Genomic DNA, 21,432 nt, shown 5'->3' with positions numbered 1-21,432 from the left:
TTCCACCCCCTAAACTCAGTCACAGAACAATCTCAATAGCAACTGCACCGCTTTCAATTTTTTTTTCAAAATAATACTCGTCTCGGCGGCCACTATCTAGATCAATCAAAATATGTATACTCATTCATACAAAGTGTCCGAAATATTCCTGTTTTTCTTTTTTTCTTCATTCTTGTCTGCACGATAACTTGAGACAAAAAGAAGATATCAAGTTGAAAGGTATGATTTTATCTCTCATAATATTAAAGGTCGGTATTTTGAATGGATGCTATCGGCCCAATGGTTTGGAAGATATTAATTTTTCTGTATAAGTCCGTTTTATCAAAAGGTTAAATATAATTTTTTTTTTAATAAAATGATTTTATGCGTGGTAGAAAACATTGATGGTTTCTCATTCTATTTTCTTCTCGTCTTTTCTGAAGAAAATGAATTGTTTGAAGACACTTTCGAAAAATTGCCCAGGATATCTAAAATCTTTGAAAAAATTTAATAAAAATTGTTATGTCAGGAATTATTGGACCGATCGGGATAAAACAACGCACCGAAGTCATACATGCAGACATGACCCTAAAGACATTATTTCTTCACGTTTCATAACATTTTTGACAGTTTGCAATGAAATTTAGAAAAACGAAAATTCGACCAATTAAAAAATCTGCTTTGTGCATATTTTATAAGAAAATGACATATTAGTTGAAAATCATAGAGATAATCCCCAATACCAGATTTAGAAAATTATTAATAAGCCCATTCATCAAGCAATCTCGAATCCAGCAATCTAATCTCTAATTTTCAAGGTTGAATTTCTTCAATATCAAGTGTTAGTTGATAATTTCCACATAGAAATAGAATTAATGTGGTTCAGTATGTATGCCTGTATTAGGAAGAGGGAAGTGGTACGGATCCAGTCGCAAGCTTACTACCAATGGAATTGGTAGAAATAAAAGAAAGAAAAATACTAATAAGACAAAAAGTAACGGTCGCATACCTTCTGCCGAATAGGCTTGAACCTCTCCTTGTTTTGGTGTGATTTATAAAAATTTTCCAAAAAATCGTCACACACTTTCGGACATACATACACACATTTCCTGAAAACATCATATCTTCACGTTTCATGACATTCTACATCATTTTCAGGCAAAATTAGAAGATCGTAAAAATCATCGATCACAAGGCTTCCATTCAGAAGCAAAAATCTAGTGACAGGGAAAAATCTTGACGTTATGACAAAAATTCGCAAGGCAAAAAACTTTTCGATATCACGAAACAATATTTCAATACTCAAGGGAAAGACTTGCTCATCACTACAAATAAAGTTTCGATATGTAAGAGAAAAACTTCAGTACGATACAACAATCTTTGAAGATCATGGAAAAAAGTGTGATAAAAAATCATTGAGTAAGCGAAGATTGCAACCTCGGAAGAAATTTTCATGATAGAAAATTAAACTTTACAACTTTTTTTTGGCCGGTTGAGGATCGAGGTATACGCCACAGAGACGTTCCATACAATTAGGTGTATAATTTAATCTTTCCCTTTTTTTGCCAAAAAATTGTTACATTATAAAATATATAAATAGTAGATTAATCCTCGAAATATCTATCTATAATATCCATCGTTTTCCTTGAATTTGCGCAATTGATCGAGCAACATACGAAAGCCATCGTGAAAAAAAATTGCAGGCTTTCAGGCGATGAAGTCATCGACGAATTTTCGTACATCGTCCAGAGTTTGGAAGCTTCCTTCCAAGGGGTGCTACATGAACCAGAACAGATGGTAATCAGAAGGGACCAAGTCCAATGAATAAGTCGCGTACGGGAGAACCTCTCAGCCCAAGCTTAAAATTGTTTTCTGAGTCGCGCGAGCAACATGAGGTCGAGCGTGATCATGGAGCAGCATGACTTACCGGCTACCTTGCCCAGTAAATGGCCCCTTCTCATCAAGTACCTCGCTCAATTTGTTTAATTCTCGACTGTAGCGTTCTGCAGTAACTGTCTGACCCGCTTCCAAAAGTTCATAATAGATTACACCCTTCATATCTCACCAGATGCAGAGGAGAACCCTCTTCATGTGAATTTTTTGTTGGGGAGTGGATGCTGATAGTTGTCCGGGATCCACCCATGACTTTTTCCGTTTGGGATTGGCAAAAAATATATATTTTTCATCTCCCGTCACAATTTTTGACAAAAACTCTTTCTTTTGGCACTTGACGAGCAACGAAAGACACGTGTTCATGCGTTGGCCGAGATTATGTTCAGTCGGTTCGTGTGGAACCCATCTTCCTACCTTTCGTATTTTCCCCATTGTGTGTAATTGTTTCGGCACTGCTGCTTGAGTAACTCCTAGCTGAGCTGCCAGCTCTTTTTGGGTTTGCGTTGAGTCTTTGTCGAGTAATTCTTGCAATTCAGCATCTTCAAATATCACAGGCTGTCCATTGTATATACCATTGTATATACTACTGTTTTGTGAAGTTATACAGCTCTCCCAGACATAACATATAGCGTGGAACGATGCATGGAATTTTGTATTAATTTTTATTAATTTTCAACATAGGAGATTCCATACATGTTATGTAAAACAACCGGTTATAACTATGTGACGTCCGTTGAAAAATACATTTTATTAAATTTTTCAACTAAATTGATAACAACTGCAAGCAAGCAGATCTTTTCTCTTATTTCAACATTTTTCTCATGGACTTGAACGTTTATTTTTCTCATGGTCCAAAAGTGCAGCTGTACAAAATAACTTATCTAGAGTACACGATTTTCAAGTAAATTTCCGGAAAAATTCATAAACAGAAAAAAATGAGTTTCAAATGATAAGCCGCCAAACACTTTTCAAGTTTTTGTCTTTGGCTACATTTTGTTTATTTTTATGACTTGCAGGCGGCTGCATGTCGCCGACCAAGAGTCGAAGGTTTGTTCCTGACCCCCAAAATCCACGGAATTTTCCGTTGAACAATAGATTTTTCTCATGCGGCTACGCCCTATGTATCCACCCGGCGGATAAGGGAGATGAGCAGGAAATACCAACGGTCGAGGGCAACTGTGTGTTCCCTCGCCTGGAATTTGAACTGATAAACAAAAAATGAAATAATATTTTGAACTTTAAATAATTCTGTCAACAAAAATGTTTTCAGTTAAAAATTACCAATAAATTGAATTGAGAATTATGGTGAAATTCCCAATTCATAGAGTTTTGAATGCTTAAAACAAAAAAATTAATGATTAAATTTAAATAAACTAGAGATGTACGCGCGCTATGCGCGCGTATGGTTTTGCATGTGGCGCTATAATATGATTTTTCATTTCGTTTTATTTTATTTAGAAAAAAAAATGAATATATATATATATATGTATATATATATAGCCTAACCCTAAGAGAAGTAGAATTTAGAGAGAAAAAATTTCCGCTTCACCCAGCCGGGAATCGAACCCGAGTCTCCCAGATACGCGCCGGGCACTCTTACCGACAAAGCTACCGGGAACCACAGAAATTCACTCTGAAATTCACCTCATACACCGTCTAACCTACGAACAATTCCGTGTATGATTCAGACTCGTCAAATTGCTAGGATTATGTGAATATCGTGGCATATGCAGCCTTGAAAATCAATACTGAAGGCCCAATGTTGGTAATATTGGAACCACCATATAGATCGAGTATTTCAATGATGAAACTTATCACATGACTTGGTCGTTTTGATGACAATATATCATTTCATATAGTGATGTGAAAATGACCAGGTAATAGCTTTTACGAGTCATTGAACTGTTCGCAGTTTTTCAATTAGCCTATAACTTCTCCAATTCTTGGGAATTTCGAGAAATTCCGAATTAGATAGTTAGTCCATGCCAGGGAATAGGCATATATTACTGAAAAATCAGCAGTCATCAAAATGTTCGTTGTCCATATATATATCAATCTCTCTCAATTTCTCCTACCCCCACCCGATCACGTGATAGAGCGCGAAGAATCCAGGGGATTCGACAATTTGATTCTAGCATTTTAAAATGGTTCTAATCCCAAATTCGTTAGTCCCTTAGAAACTGGGACTTGCGCCTCGTGGTCGGTGGATGTGATCCGCGTTGAGCGGCGCAGGAGCCAACATAATCCGATGCTCCCTCAATGTTGTAGCATCGGTTTTTTACTGGACGGCCTTGTGCCGCCGATCCATCGGTGAGGTGGTGGGGGTTCGCACGTAGAGGCCTGAGATGCCTGCTGGCATGCGACGATCGTCTTTCGCGTCCTACGTAGTGTGAGTCTCCCAGACTCGGTGTGTGCGTGCTCGTCGGTGTGCTGCTCCTCAGCTATAGCGCCGTCTTGTAGCCCTTCCCGATGCTCCGCTCCACTCCCTTCGCCGCGAAGCTCACGTAACCCACGGTGAGCACGATCGACAGAGTTCGAGAGAATGAAGAAAAGGAAGTAAATAATAGAAATAACAAAAAATAAAATGACAATTGTGGCTCTGGGTGATCCGACTCCCCGCTGAGGTAAAAATACTAATTTTCCCCCCATGATCCGCGGTCATTTCAGGCGAGGAACAGTACAAGATTTTTATCATGTTACAATATATATGCATATATATATATTGGATTTTTTTATAATATGGACTTTAAATGTAATAAAATTCTCAATCCATTCAATTACACGTGATAGAAAATCAAGATAAATTAAATTCAAATAAGCGATCATGTCAAGATTTTCAATTCGGAAAATCTTGAATGATCTGCTGACTAATTAAATAATTCAATTCAAATAATTCAAACGTTTGAATCATTCTTTATATGAACAGAGATGACACCCAAAGCAGAAAATTAATAATTATTAGTTATTATCATTAGTATATATTAAGTTACTATAATTTAATTTCTTAAAATAATTAAATTAGAGATTGTGGAGGGAGAAATTGGGACTCCTGAAACAAATCATATTGGTTAGTTGGGGTTGGAAAAGTTCACCCACACCCCAACGAAAATTTTGAGTATCTCAATGTGGAAGAGATGGAGTAACCCTGAAACATTGGGACTAATGAATCTCGAGAGGGAAACTCTGACCCAAGGTCGCGCATCATTGGTTCCGAGTTGTCCCTCCCGAAATGCTTGAGGTCACACCCTTAGTGTGGTTGATAAAACCACTTGCACTTCGGGTTTTTCCTCAGTTGTCATTCTGCTCATTTTCCAAAAGTGGAATTTTCAATATCGACCCTCTGGGCGATTTTCATTTAGAGTTCCAATAACTCTTGTTAGTAGAGTCTAGTACGACTCGATTTTTTTTTCTTTCATAAGTCATTTCGGACTTATTTTTATTAAATTCCTTTTTATTATTTCATCTTCACAGTGAAAGTAATTGTTAAACTTTAAATTTTTTAGGAGCATTTCGCGGCAGTTCTGTGAAATTCGAATTAACTAAAAATTATTGGGATTAACCGTATACCAGATATCTGTAAGTTACACAAATTCATTTTTGTATTTTCTTCCATTTTTTTTGTTTTTAAAATATAGACTCGAAAGAGTCAGTTTAACTGAATTTCTTTCATTTTCATTTATTTAAAACTTTGTCTCTTCGAGCAAAATTCCTTCTGGAGTAACTATTGGCGAATGCTAGGCAAAACAGGTCAGCTATTCTGAATCGTAAATTGAAATAAATTTTAGTCCAAGTCATTTATTCAATTTCCAAGTTAAGACTTTCTCAATCCACTTAGTTATTGTTAAAAAATATTCTGTAACATATAATTGGGACTAACAGTTTCTCTCGGGGATGGATTCTCTAATTAATTTTTCTCTTTTCTAAATTTTACAAATTTTTTGATCACCCCAGATATAACAACAATAATTACCTGTTTCTTACTTCCTTAAATTAATTTTTCTCTCAATTTATTGAAAGCAAAGTTCTGTTTGGGTTTCTAGTCTTTTAATTGAGCAAGATTTGATTGTGGACAATCTGGATGAATTTTCAAAGAAACGACTCGAGGTGAAATACAGGATGTCCCGCAACCGACCTTTTTCCATGAAGGGTATTGGAGAGGATGCTTTTTTAAGTGGAAAGTTCCTCTTCCATTTTTGGATCCTAGCATTTTTTTTTGGTCTGACTTTTTTTTTTGGGATTCAACTACTAATTTCAGGAGCGAATTTTTTTTTTTAATTGTTAAATTTTTTTTTGTCTTTTTTTATGGGACATGACCTTGCAACTAATTGACCAGAGAGAACGGAATTTACTCGCGAAATAAATCAGTATGATCCACAATTAATTCTGATTGTTCTTAATTTTTACAATTATGTTAATAATTGATGAGTAATTAATTATTTGGGGCTAAATTTATTTTATTAATTCAATAATTTGAAGTTTACTTGTTTTAATTACTTTATTTTTCATTTTTTTTATTTAAATTTAATATTACTTTTTTTACATGAAGTACAGAGGCATGTACTGAGGGGCGAAGGAGGGGGGGGGGATTTGAACGAAAAAGGGGGGAGGGTTGCGGAACGAGTCGGTGCCCACATCACGCCTCCAAAAGAGGGGTGAGGATTTTTTTTTCAATTTTTTGTTCTCACTCCGCACGGATTGAGGTAAAGGAAACATTTCTGAGGGTGTGGAAGCCACCCTCACACCTATCGGGGAGGTTAAAATCTGCAGACAGTGAGGGGAGGGGGTTGAAAAATGAATCCGAGCCCAAATCATGTGTCCAAAAGAGGGGTGAGGATTTTTTTTTCAATTTTTTGTTCTCACTCCGCACGGATTGAGGTAAAGGAAACATTTCTGAGGGTGTGGAAGCCACCCTCACACCTATCGGGGAGGAAGAAATTTGTACACAGTGAGGGGAGGGAGTTGAGAAATAAGTCCGAGTCCAAATCAAGTGTCCAAAAGGAGAGTGAGTATTTTTTTTCGCTTTTTACTCCCAGTTCGTACGTTTTGAGGTAAATGTAAAATTTTTGAGGGCGTAGAAGCCACCCCTACATATCTCGGGGAGGTTGAAATTTTCACACAATGAGGGGAGGGGGTTAAGAAATGAGTCCGAGCTTAAATCATGTGTACAAAAGGGGGGTGAGTAGTTTTTTTAATTTTTACTCTCAGTTCGCACGTTTTGAGGTAAATGTAAAATTTTTGAGGGGGTAGAAGCCACCCCTACACCTATCGGGGAGGTTGAAATTTTCACACAATGAGGGGAGGGGGTTAAGAAATGAGTCCGAGCTTAAATCATGTGTACAAAAGGGGGGTGAGTAGTTTTTTTAATTTTTACTCTCAGTTCGCACGTTTTGAGGTAAATGTAAAATTTTTGAGGGGGTAGAAGCCACCCCTACACCTATCGGGGAGGTTGAAATTTTCACACAATGAGGGGAGGGGGTTAAGAAATGAGTCCGAGCTTAAATCATGTGTACAAAAGGGGGGTGAGTAGTTTTTTTAATTTTTACTCTCAGTTCGCACGTTTTGAGGTAAATGTAAAATTTTTGAGGGGGTAGAAGCCACCCCTACACCTATCGGGGAGGTTGAAATTTTCACACCTATCGGGGAGGGGGTTGAGGGACGATTCTGGGCCCAAATCATGTGTCCAAAAGGGGATGACTATTTTTTCACAATTTTTTGTTCTCTCTCCGCACGTATTGAGGTAAATGAAACATTTGGGAGGGGCTGGAAGCCACATTTGTGGGAAGGTTGAAATTTTCACACAGTGTGGGGAGGGGGTTGAGAAATGAGTCCGAGCTCAAATCATGTGTCCAAAAGGGGGGTGAGTATTTTTTCTTCGCTTTCTGCTCTCAGTTCGCACGGATTAGGAAAAATTGGACATTTCAAGGGGATGAAACTCACCCCCGCACTTATCAGGGAGGTCAAAATTCACATACAGTGAGGGGACGGGGTTGAGGGACGATTCTGGACCTAAATCATGTGTCCAAAAGGGGGCGAGTACTTTTTTTCCCTTTTTACTCTCAGTTCGCACGTTTTGAGGTAAATGTAACATTTGCAAAGGGGGTTGAAGCTACCCCTTCACCGCCGGGGAGGTTAAAATTTTCACATATTGAGGGGAGGGGGTTCAAAAATGAATCCGAGCTCAAATTATGTGTCCAAAAGAGAGGGCAGTATTTTTTCCAATTTTTTGTTCTCACTCCGCATGGATTGAGGTAAAGGAAACATTTGTGAGGGGGTGAAAGCCACCCCCACACGTATCGGGGAGGTTCAAATCTTCACACAGTGGAAGAAGGGGGTTGAGAAATGAGTCCGAGCCCAAATCAAGTGTCCAAAAGGGGGGTGAGTATTTTTTTTCGCTTTTTCCTCTCAGTTCGCGTTAGTACAAGTGAGTGCATGCGAGCATCCACAGTTTGATGGAACACCCCTGATTCCGGATTTCGTCGATTGGTCCATCTATCGCGGTACCTTCGCGGAGCCTCTGGTACAGTATACTTGAATTCCCCATAAATTAGATTCATATGAACGTGTGCATTCACTCGGTAATGCTTTATTCTTCATTTTACGCCAAATGCTGATAAATATCAAATATAGATAACGTTCCCTTATAAAATAAAAATATTTACCTATTATTTCTCGATTCTCAGTGGAAGAACCTTCTTATATCTTGAATGTTGACATTGAAGGGAAATGAGAGATGATGTGAATAACACGAACGAGTCAAACAAAATTCTATATTATTGTGTATTTTTATCGTCTCTCGTGCTCTGTTTATGTCAACATTGGGATTCCTAGAAGTTCCTTCAGTGATAAATCACGAAAATAAGAGGTAAATGTTGTGTTTTGGAGAGGGAGAGTCAGTCATTTTCGTCAGTCGTGTGAAGTGAAAATTATGGTGAATTTCACAGCGAACGAATACGCTGATATGCACCTTATTTATGGTGCATGCCGGTGTGATGCAGTCGAGTCAGCGCGAACGTATGGCATTACATACCCGAATCGACAACACCCGAATCCACAAGTGTTCCGGGATGTGGACTCTCGCATGCGAGAGAATGTGGTTGTGCCACCAGATCACAGTGGGGGACGTCAATTTCGCCTTGACGTCGAGGAAGCAGTCTTAGCGTGTGTGGAGGAAGACCCGACGACAAGCTGTCGGAAGGTGGCAGCAGAATTGGGCTGCCCGAAATCCACGGTGAACCGCATCTTGCGAGAAAATTCTCTCCACCCGTTACACTACACCAGAGTCCAGAAACTCGAGCCGGGAGATGCAGAGCATCGTCTGCACTACTGTCAAGAGTTTCAGGCTTTGCATTACCAGAATGAAAACTTCTTGGCCCAAATCATGTGGACCGATGAAAGCCTGTTCAGGAGAGAGTGGATTTTCAATCAACATAATTTACATAATTATGCTATTGAAAATCCTCACTTGGTGAGGGAAAAAAGCTTTCAAACACGGTGGAAAGTGAACGTGTGGAACATAGGAACAGTGGATGATCGTATGTTTTTCTCGCAACTTCCGGATTATGTGAATGTAAGTATTTAGTACACAATAAGGCGTGTCAAATTACAGCCTTATACTTTTTTTCTTGTCCCCGAAAAAGTCTTAGCATATAAAAAGACATTCAAGACGATGAAATATATTTGTTGAATCGTCATCTCTCCGTATGCATGCATTTTTTACATAAAAAAAACATTTTTAAATTAAAATGAATAATTTTGGAAATTGGGATTCGCGAGGAGATGGACGGAAGAGTAATGGAAACTAAGGAATGCAAAATTTACTCGACAAGGGAATTGGATCCCTGAATTTACCTGAGCCCTCCCCGCCCATCCATTCACATGCGTTCATTGAATAAAAAATAAAATTGTTCAATGAAAAATAAAAATTTCGAAGTTTGAGATTTCATGAGGGGGTGGAGGTGCGAGGCATGAAAACGGAGGGTTGCAAATTTTACCCGGCAAGGGGAGGGGATCCCAGAATCTNTTGAGATTTCATGAGGGGGTGGAAATGCGAGGCATGAAAACGGAGGGTTGCAAATTTTATCCGGCAAGGGGAGGGAATCCCAGAATATATCTGAGCCACCGCCATTCCTCCGTTCGCATACGTTAAAAAATAAAATTGTTAAATAGAAAATGAAAATTTACAAAATTGACATTGAAATGTGCACATTCTGTATATCCCGCTTCAGACGAATTTTTTAATCATTAAGCCCTTCATTATCTCCTCATTAGATGTTCCTTGAACTCCCTTTGGAAAATCTTACCCGGAATCGAATATTTCCTGACTATTTTCAGACTTTAAAGTTGATTCATTCTGACCATCTTCTCATACCCCAACACTTTTTGGGGTACGGGTGAGAAAAAATATATAGGGTTAAAATTTTACACGCCCTAGTGCAAACGTACAAACATACGACATTTTCCCTCAAAAATATTTTCAATTTTCATTTGTGCTCCTCTCAGGGTCAACAGTACCTCGCATTCATCAGCCAGGCGCTTCCGGAATTGTTGGACGATGTACCTGTTGCAGGTAGACCTCGCTGGTTCCAGCAAGATGGAGCACCACCCCACTGTGCTCAGGAAGTTACTGCTTACCTGAATCAGCAGTTCCCTAGATGTTGGTTCGGTCGCTATGGCCCGCTCCACTGGTATGCACGGTGAGACTACTCGATAAAAAAAATTAAACCGGAAAATAATGGATTTCCACCCTCATTAGCTTCCCTGATTTGACGCCGCTAGACTTCTTCCTTTGGGACTATCTGAAGGATCAAGTCTACGAGTCAGAGCCAGAGAGCGCGGAGGACTTAGTGGCGCGACTACATGCAGCCGCAAACAACGTGGATGCTGAAATGCTCCAGCGTGTTAAAGTGGAAGTCCTCAGGAGGATTCATGCCTGCGTGGCTGGAGGAGGAGGCCATTTCCAACAACTGCCAGCATGAAAATCCATCACAATCGGCCCTTTTCAGGGCCAACAAAATTTTTACGTGGCTCAGCAAGAGATTCTGAAGGCAAGAGGACGGGATAAGATTTCATATGGGTCGATAGATAAGGGTGATTTCGGTGAGATGATTTGAGCTCAGACTCATTTGACAACCCCCTCATCTCGTTGTGTGAAAATTGAAACCTCTCGAAAACGTGCGGGGGTGGAATCTACCCCCTCACAAATGTTTCCTTTACCTCAAAAATAGAAAAAAAATACTCACCCCCCTTTTGGACACATTATTTGGGCCCAGAATCGTCCCTCAACCTCCTCCTCTAACTGCATGGGAATTTTGACCTCCTCGATAAGTGCGGAGGGTGGCTTCCACCCCCTCGAAATGTCCAATTTTCCCTAATCCGTGCGAAATGACAGCAAGAAGCGAAGAAAACATACTCGCCCTTCTTTTGGACACATGATTTGAGCTCGGACTCATTTCTTAACCCCCTCCCCTTATTGTGTGAAAATTTCAACCTCCCCGATAGGTGTTAGGGTGGCTTCTACCCCCTCAAAAATTTTACATTTACCTCAAAACGTGCGAACTGAGAGGAAAAAGAAAAAAAGAATACTCACCCCCCTTTTGGACACATGATTTGAGCTCGGACTCATTTCTTAACCCCCTCCCCTCCTTGTGTGAAAATTTCAACCTCCCCGATAGATGTAGGGGTGGCTTCTACCCCCTCAAAAATTTTACATTCACCCCCTTTTGATTTGAGCATGGACTCATTTCTCAACCCCCTCCCCTCACTGTGTGCAGATTTGAACCTCCCCGATAGGTGTGGGGGTGGCTTCCACACCCTCACAAATGTTTCCTTTACCTCAATCCGTGCGGAGTGAGAACAAAAAATGAAAAAAAAAATCCTCACCCCCCTTTTGGAGGCGTGATGTGGGCTCTGACTCGTTCCGCAACCCTCCCCCCTTTTTCGTTCAAAGCCCCCCCTCCTTTCCCCCCCTCAGTACATGCCTCTATACTTCATGTAAAAAAAGGAATATTAAATTAAAATAAAAAAAAATAAAGTAAATAAAACAAATGAATTTCAAATTATTGAATTAATAAAATAAATTTAGCCCCAAATAATTAATGACTCATCAATTATTAACATAATTGTAAAAATTAAGAACAATCAGAAGTAATTGTGGATCATACTGATTTATTTCGCGAGTAAATTCCGTTCTCTCTGGTCAATTAGTTGCAACGTCATGTCCCATAAAAAAAGACAAAAAAAAATTTAACAATTAAAAAAATAAATTCGCCCCTGATATTAGTAGTTCCATTCAAAAGAAAAGTCAGACCAAAAAAAAATGCTAGGATCCAAAAATGGAAGAGGAACTTTCCACTTGAAAAAGCACCGTCTCCAATACCCTTCAAGGAAAAAGGTCGGTTGCGGGACACCCGGTAGATGAAATAAAATAAAAAAAAGAAGATAAAGAAAAGAATAAGTTTTGTTCGGGCCAAATATCTATATTTGAAGCAGAAAAAAAAATGCTTCAATCAATTGTTACTGAAAGGATTAACTATGATTATTACTAATTAATAGAGTTCGGGTTGAATTAATTGAAAGAGGAATTTAATGATTAATAGAATTTGACTTCTCATGTTTTTGAAATTCTTTGATTAAGAGTATAATAATAATAGTGTGGTGGATCACGCCTGAGCCACCACCATTCATCCACATTGCACACTTCCGGTCTCTATCAAGTGATTCTTCCCCGATAACAAGTAATATTTTCGTCGAAATTTCCCTCCCAATAGTTCCTCTAAACACCTCTCAAGAGGTTTAGACTATTGAGTAATAATGAGAAGATAATATATCCTCTGAATTCCGGGCCAAAAGCCTCCCAGTTGACCCACGGCTGTGGCTATTATCTAGTGCCACGTGTGCACGACTTCCTGTTGTACACGCGGTTATCTCTGCGCAACGCTACTCACATTCCCAGATTATTCCAAAATTTACCCCTAAATAACCAAAATCCCGTAAATACTACGTATTCTAAGCCGTTTTCCCAATACTCCCAATATCACTGAATATCCAAGCACTCGAAATACCTGCACGTAATACTCCAAAGGTACTCACAAGCATTCCCGGTGATAAGAGGACGCAATTCCGATAAAGGAGATTCTCGTTTTATTTTTTTTCCTATTAGGAACATCGGGCACGCCTGTGACCCTCCGGGATAGTCACTTTTCACTTTACTTGTGAAACTTGACTTAAAAAGGCTAATTATTACAGTAGATTTAGTGTGTCCCCACGTGAGTAACTAACGTGGTAAACGATCAATCCAGAGTGATCCCAAGATGGTGGATTATCCGGGGTCAGCCTGGCTTCGTTCTTCTCAAAATTCCCCAAATCCTCCTGAACAATGAGAGTCTGCCATTACGACACAATTTCCCAGGTATAGGGCCGGTTTTGTCCCACAGCGATAACTCCTCCTCTCGTGGGTTAATAACCGCGTAATCTGGGTTTTCGACAGTCATGTTGTCATGTTCAGTCATCGACGGATGATTCTGGTATTGATGGGTGTTCATCATCACTCCTGGACCAGTTTTCTCTTTACTTTAATTAGTGGAGCTTGATTAGTGGCACTCAGAATATTCCAGTGTATGCGAAATAGTTCCTTGCCTGGTATTCTCAGGTTATGGCAAAACTCAGCTCATAACCTCCAGCTGTCATCTGGGCTCTCAGTAGTATGTTAAAATCATCCTGTCCGGGTTCTTCAGCTTTGGCTTTCTCTACCATCACTCCCCAGGAGTTTATAGTGGACCGAATCCCCAGTGTAATCATGGGACTCCGGTGTTGATGATATGTTGGACCATTTGGCTGTCCAACCTCTCCAGTTCATCATGCCTACGAGGTTTCTTCACACTGGTCAGAGGACAATGAGATGTCAGTCCTTCCTGGTTGTTGATCCACTTAGTTGGCCGGGTTCCAAGGCATCTTCTTCGAGTTTACATTGCTCTCGCCTTAACTACTTTGTTCTCTAATCTAGAGGTGGGAAGGGAGCGGGTCCCATTGATCTTGGCTTATCTAGGTATTATGCTTTGTGTATATTTCATTGGGATTTTTTTTTTGTTCATTCAAGTAGACGAGGAGCGTCCTCGTCACAAGCGTATTAAAAACCGTAAGGTCCACTCTTCAAAATCGCCAACGGGCGCATAAATATTCAAATTTTAAATAAGACACTGCACTCGATCGAAAAAGGGGAAGATTAGGTTATACACCTAATACTTCAATCAAATCGAAAGACTTTTTTTTAAGCTTCAAGAAATATTTAATATATTGTTGATTTATTCCATACCCTGGAGGGTTGTTGAGAGAAATTTTATTTTCTGAAGTTATGCGAAATCAAAATTTTCTAAATAGTTCGAAATATTTAGAATTATTTATGTGTAAAATTGAGCAACACACGTGTGAAATTGAGTTACACACGTGTAAAATCGATTTACACGTATGATATCGCCATCCACATGTGTAAAAATGAACTATACACGTGTTGTTCTTTTCGGCACTAAAAATCACGTGTAAATTGAATCTGTGCGAAATACGCAGTGTAGCTGATAAGTGTGTGATTCGTGGATGTGTCGGTGCGACAAGGATGAGTGTAGATATGCATGTGAAATATATTCATGTGTAACTCCGCTATGCGTAGGACATCGTGTGTAAAAAAACCGTGTGTGTGTGTTGAACGAGCAATGAGTATGTGTAGATGGAGAGGGTGTAGAATCGGATGTGTAAGACAGGAGGGTGCACATCTGAAAATGTGTCGGTGTGCAAAACAGCCATCTATCTGATCATATTTAGCGGCATTCAAACATTTTCATGCTGCTCCAAACATGCTTTATAATCATCGGATGTGATACGTTTTAACATTGATCTTTTACCTCTGACACGGGATTTTTATCGATCTTCACCGGAAACTTTGAATGTATACATTTTCGTAGCTCCACAAACCCAGTCATGACCTCAACTCAGTCATACTCATCATTCATTAAACCAAATTCTTTCGTATTCTTTAGAGGCATATTGTAAACATTATCTACTGGATAATCCGAAGTATCGAATTTATCTATATCTTCCTCCATGAGTTTACGTTTAAATGATGAATAAGACTAGAGTGTCTGTGTACAATAATTTAGCCTTATCCTTGAAGGTACTTTTTACATAATTATAGTGAAAATCGTAAATGTATGTTTTAGAAATATCTAAAATACTGAAACCTACATATATTGGTTTATTAAATCTAATCTTCGTACGACTCATTTGAAGCATGACCAATTCATCATAAAAAATAATGCTGGTATGAAAGTTGGGTTTCGAAATTCAACTTTCTGCACCCCATTGTCCCTCCCATTTTGTTACCAATTTCATATCAATCTGTTTTCAAATATTTTCCATTATTTTCCCAAACACTGCGTTATTCATAAGTTTGTGAAATTTTTTTTCAACGTTTTTACGAGATTCTTGTCAGAGACTCATATTGAGGTCAATGTATTTTTTAACCGAAGACTTTGAGCAAATTTCAAAACTCTATGGATTCTAGTGATTTTGAGCCTTAACTTACAATAGTTTTTCAAATTTTGATAGTCAATGAGATAATTTTTTTTGAATGAAGGCCAGTCAATAGTTTTGGCAATTTTGCTTGGCCATTAGGGGGTATAATATGCTCCGGATACAATGGCAAGTTCTTGTGTTGCGCATGCAATTCCTCTGGGTATTCTAGATTAATTTTCAAAATGTATCTAGTCTTTGCGTTATCTAGAATTTCCTGGACGTTGAGAGATGGCCAACCTTCCATCCAGCAGAAGTTCCCACTCGGCAAATGATGACTCATTCCCGCTCCATATAAATTATTCAGAGCCAGATACATCAAATGTGATTTTTCTTTATCAGATTCATATTCAGGCCCCACCTATTGATTATTAGCCTTTGCATATCGATTTGAGCACTGTGACAATCCTCTCCGGATGCCTTTCTCTATGAAAAGGAGCATTCCGGCGTCTAGAAATAATTCCAAGTGAACTCCAGTCATTTTTAAAATTGCGTCAAGCGCTAAGCCTAGAGCTGTGTAATAATCAAGAGGGTCCAAGTTGTATGAGGCCAAACAATTCTCTCGGAAATTCTCGAAAATGTCCGCCAACAACAGCACGTCAGTTTTCAAATACAAGTCTGCATATTTGCCGAGTTTACTGATGGCAAAATTTCACCATATATCGCATGTATGACTGTAATCTCTATCTGATATGTGCTCATTATTCAGTCGAGAATAGAAGTCGTCTTTCCGCGGTAATTGTCGTTCATTCAATTTCTCCCAACTGTTTAAGTATTCATATGGGAAAACTGTTTTGTGTATGATAAGCTCGAAATAATGCTGATTTATATGATAATTAGCTGTGATATTTTTCTTCCCTGCATTTAAGTATGAGGTCAATTTTTCGATGCTACTGGTCATGAATCGGAACGGGTCAATAAATCTCAATTGAACTTTGCATGTCTGGAAGAGCTGTGTAACTTTACAAAACAGTAGTATATACAATGGCGACCGATACGCAGCACATTCGGCACTGTATTCTCTACGAGTTCCAACAAGGAAAAAAAGCCATTGAAGCCCACCATTCGATTTGTTCTACTCTCGGAAGTAATATTGCATCTTATGATACGTGTAGATATGGGTATAAACGCTTTAAAGATAGTGATTTCCATCTCAGTGACCGGGAACGCCCTCGACAGTCTCTGAAATTTGAAAATGCTAAATTGCAAGAATTACTGGACAAAGAATTGCAAGAATTACTGGACTACAGCTCAGCTAGTAGTTACTCAAGCAGCAGTCTCTAAATGATTACACGCAATGGAAACAATACAACAGGTAGGAAGATGGGTTCCACACGAATTGACTAAACATAACCTCGGCCAACGCATGAACACGTGCCTTTCGTTGCTCACCAAGTGCCAGAAGAAAAATTTTCAGATCGTCACTGCAGAACGCTACAGTCGACAATTGAGCAAATTGAGCGAGGTATTTGATGAGCAGAAGCCATTTACTGGGCAAGGGAGCCGGAAACTCATGTTGCTCCATGATAACGCTCGACCTCATGTTGCTCGCGCGACACAGTAAACGATTTTGAGCTTGGGCTGGGAGATTGTCCTGCACGCGGCTTATTCACCGGACTTGGCCCCTTCCGATTACCATCTGTTCCGGTCCGTACAGCATGCCTTGAAGGAAAGACGCTTCCAAACTCGGGACGGTAGACGAAAATTCGTCAATGACTTCATCGCCTCAAAGCCTGCAAGTTTTTTTCGCGATGGCATTCGAGGATTGATCTAGTATTTATATATTTTATAATGTTACATATTTTTTGATAAAAAATAGAAAGATTAAGTTATACAACCTAATACAAGGTATGGTACCGTGAGCTGATTCTTGAAATTCTAAAATTTCAAACATTTTTCATACTCTCGAGGGAAAACCATTCCACACTTGTTTATAGATATACACAGTCCATCCTGTGATTTATATACACCTCTGCTTTAAAGAAATGACACAAGCAACTGTCACATAAGAATGTTGTACTTTTTTTCCTTGAAATTTGAGGACTCAGCAAACGAGATAGATTTGAAATCCATTTATAGTGGTGAATTGTTCCCTCTCCGGAATCCTCTTCGTTTTTTTTTTCAATTAAGAGAAGGTGAATCGTGGCCGTTTCATTTGGCAATATTGTAGCAGGATGTTTACTCAAATATAATGGCACAATCCAGGTTTTATTTGATGCTTCATCACTGTCAATCCCGTACACATTGATCGATAATTCGTTCATTTTCTTAAACTTTGGAATGTCTTTCAATGCCATGGGATACCCGAACATTCGATAATTCTAAATTATTGAACTGAAAGAGGAAGATGAGTTTGTTCGCTCTTTATGATCTACATTACATCGTGCTGCCATAATGGACTACAGAAAGCAGTAGGAATCCTCTGTATTCTGCACATTGACCACCGCATGTTTTTTCTGAATCCATTCGGGTACTTCAACGGAGCTGGACCTACTTCGCAGTGGATGATATTGATTAATACTCACTACTAAATTGATTACTTCAATCAACTTCCATCCGGAATCTTTCTCTTGGAAGTCGTTTGCTTTTGTTAAAAATTTTTCTTTGTCTCTCCTTGTTTCTCCTCCCATTCTCTGTTTGCCAATTAGAGACGGTAAATTCATTTTGGATACCGATGCTTCACAATTTGCGATTGGTACCGTCCTCTCGCAAATACAATTCGGTGAAGAAAAAATCATTCGTTACTTCAGTAAGTGTCTAAATACTGCGCAGAAAAATTATTGTGTAATGAGAAAAGAATTACTTGCTCTTGTCAAATTGGTCGAATCGTTTTTTTCATTACTTATTAGGGCGTAACTTCTTGATTCGTACCGATCATGTAGCTTTGAAATGGTTGACTTCTTTTAAAACTCCTCAAGGAATTGTTGCTCGTTGGTTAGAAATTCTTTTCAATTATGATTTCGAAATTTCACATCGACCTGGGCATTTACACGGGAACGCTGACGGTCTTTCACGCCGTCCGTGTTCTTGTAAACGATGCGAGAAAGCTTATTTCTATGAGAACTCTTCTCAGAAATTGGTTTTCATAACTCAATGCATAATGGATAGTGAATTCGATTGGGTACAATTACAGACATCAGATAAAATTCTCAACACAATTCTTCAATTCAAAGTTCGGAATCATCGACCAGATTGGTCAGAAATTTCGCATTTAGGACCCGATCTTAAGATCTATCTGTTGCATTGGGATTCACTTGAAGTCCGCAATAATATCCTTTTTCGTCGCTGGGAATCACCTGACAAAACAAAATTTGTTTACCAGGTGATAGTTCCCAAAGACACAATCTCTGAAATTCTTCCTATGGCTCATGACTCACCTGCTGGTGGTCATTTCGGAATTGACAAAACCTTCAGTAAAATTCGAGAGAAATTTTATTGGGCCACTTGTAAATTTGATGTCGAGAACTGGTGCAAGAAATGCCGGATTTGTTTTTCTAAAGCAGGTCTTCATTTTAAAACCAACGGCGAACTCCAAATTTACTATGTCGGTTTTCCTTTCGAAAGAATCGCAGTAGATAATTTAGGTCCGTTTCCTAAATCTTCTTCAGCAAATCGCTGCATTCTTGTCATTACGAATTATTTTTCAAGATGGCCTGAGGCTATACCAATCCCAAACCATCAAACTCGAACCGTTTCTGAAGCATTGATTCGCGAATTCACTTCTCGTTTCGGTGTACTTCTAGAAATTCATTCAGATTAAGGACAAAATTTTGAAACATCCTTGTTCAAAGAAATTATGGATTCTCTCGGAATTCATAAGATACGAACGACTCCTCTACATCCTCAGTCGAACGGTTTGGCGGAACGACTCAGCAGGACATTAGTCACTTATCTAGCCAAGTATGTTAATTTTAATCAAAAAGATTGGGACAAATGGATCCCGTTCTTCCTATTAGCTTATCTTTCCTCCAAACATGATACAACTCAATTTTCACTCGCTATATTGATGGTGGGACGTGTGTTACGAAACCCATTAGATTTGGTTCTAGGAATTCTACCTCATAATGATTACAACAATCTTTCAGATTACGTAATTGAATTGAGAGAAAAATTTGATTCAATTCATGATGAAACTCGAAATCATTGTGAATTAAAGAGTCATCAGATGAAATCTAGGTTTGATTTGAGGATCCATATGCTGTCCTTGACTCCTGGACACAAAGTATGGTTTTTCAATCCTAGGAGAACGAAGGGAGAATGCCCTAAGTTACAAAGGGACTGGGATTGCCCATTCATTATTAAAGATAAATTGAACGATAGAGTCTACCGAATTCCTAAATCTACTCATTCGAGACCAAAAGTCGTTCATGTGAACCGACTCGCTCCATTCAATGAGTAATGATTCTATCCAGGTATTTGCATCATAATAATAATCATGATTTTGGTTGATGGCCACAACTAATCTTAGAAGATTAATTTCTTTTAATTTTTCATCCTCGGGAAGATTAGAAACGACAACGTATTACCGCGGAATACTTGTCAACAATCAACACCTGATGTGAATGCTTGAATCGCATATTATTTACTTTCAACCTTTTTGAATCTTTTGGAACAATCTAAATCTGCCGTTTCCAACATTTATTTTCCAGTTCGAATCCTCAATTTCCTTCCTACTCCGTTGGCTGAATCTTGAGAGCCATCTGGACCTTGGAAGCTCACGCGAAGAAAAAGAAGATTCTCCCGTGAAGTCCCAATTATTTATTTCGAGTCAAACCTCCTCTCTTTCCTGTATTATCCGTCTGGGTTTTTGGAAGAGAGTTGGGTTGAAGGTCCCAGATAATTGAAGTATCATTTCAGTTATTAATTAACTGAAATTTCACTACAATTGCCTTTAACAGGCGCGTTGTTGTCGGGCGAGAACATTTCAAGAGAGGGAGTAGTGCTACGTATTTGCCGTTTTCCTCCCTCTCAATCACCTGTAGGATCGTCTCTTTCTTTTCCGTTATTCTTTTATCTTTTTTATAGTCCGCGGACGGGTCAATTCTATTTGTATTTCTTTTTATTATTTACTTATCCACTCCAATCTTTTAATAAACATTTATTTTTTATAAGATTACTCTTATAATTTTATAAGAGTAAGATGTCTGCTTATTTAACAATACGTTCTTCAAACCATTGCTCCATGTACGTTGAATGTCGAATAATTTGATTTTCCGTGTTGAAAGATTTTTCTTCTTCGATGAGTTGATCATCCTTCTGTATTTCATATTTATACGATAACACTACATTCACTTTCAAACTTCTATGTTGTCTCAATGCATTCTTCAATCATACGGAGAGCATCCTGCGGGAATCATTTAAAATTTTCACCAAATCATGATTTTTCAAATTGATGATGAAAACCGTCCGCATACGACTATCAAAACTGCTCTGTAGATCCTCCCATCGAATTCTGTCGATTAAATTATCACGTACACCTCCTCCGATGATTTCCAGATCTCTAAATCGTGCTCGAAAAGTTTTCAATTGCCCAAGCAAATGGGTTATCCGTCTCCTATAATTGGGATTAACACTCTCCCTCAAGAGTCGATTGACTTCCTTCACGTGACGTCTGATATCATTAAGCTGCTGTTGAATTTTCGCTGGTGTCCTTTGAATAAACTCATAACTTTTTTGTAAAGAACTCAAAAGTCTCCTGCACGTTTCGAAATACATGTTATTCTAGATTAACAGGCACCGTAGAACTCATAGGGAAATAACGGAAGCTTTGGTTGTGTATCTATATTCAATGAGCATGTCAATATGACAGAAATATTACGTGATTGGTTAGAAAGTATCACGTGAGCTATAGAGAAATCTTGCACTTTCTGACAATTATTAACAAAGAAGCAACAACGCATTCCTGGAAAAGCAACATCTGGAAAATCCCTCTGTCTTCAAACTTTGTTCCTTTGATATGCGTCGAACCCCTTTGCAGTGATGTGGATAGCTTTTATCATT

General features: G+C 38.7%; 1 protein-coding gene across 1 annotated transcript in view; it reads left to right on the top strand.

The window, feature by feature from the left end:
• LOC107044263 (fructose-1,6-bisphosphatase 1) overlaps positions 1-21,432 on the top strand; it is a 182,803-nt gene that overhangs the window by 28,346 nt on the left and 133,025 nt on the right. The gene's annotated exons all lie outside the window — the stretch shown is intronic.

Source organism: Diachasma alloeum, unplaced genomic scaffold (genome assembly GCF_001412515.2).
Source record: "Diachasma alloeum isolate Michigan unplaced genomic scaffold, Dall2.0 Dall_scaffold_00704, whole genome shotgun sequence".
Classification (NCBI taxonomy): Eukaryota; Metazoa; Arthropoda; class Insecta; order Hymenoptera; family Braconidae; genus Diachasma; species Diachasma alloeum.
Note: the sequence above shows the minus strand (reverse complement) of the source record. Positions and strands in the feature narration are given on the sequence as shown.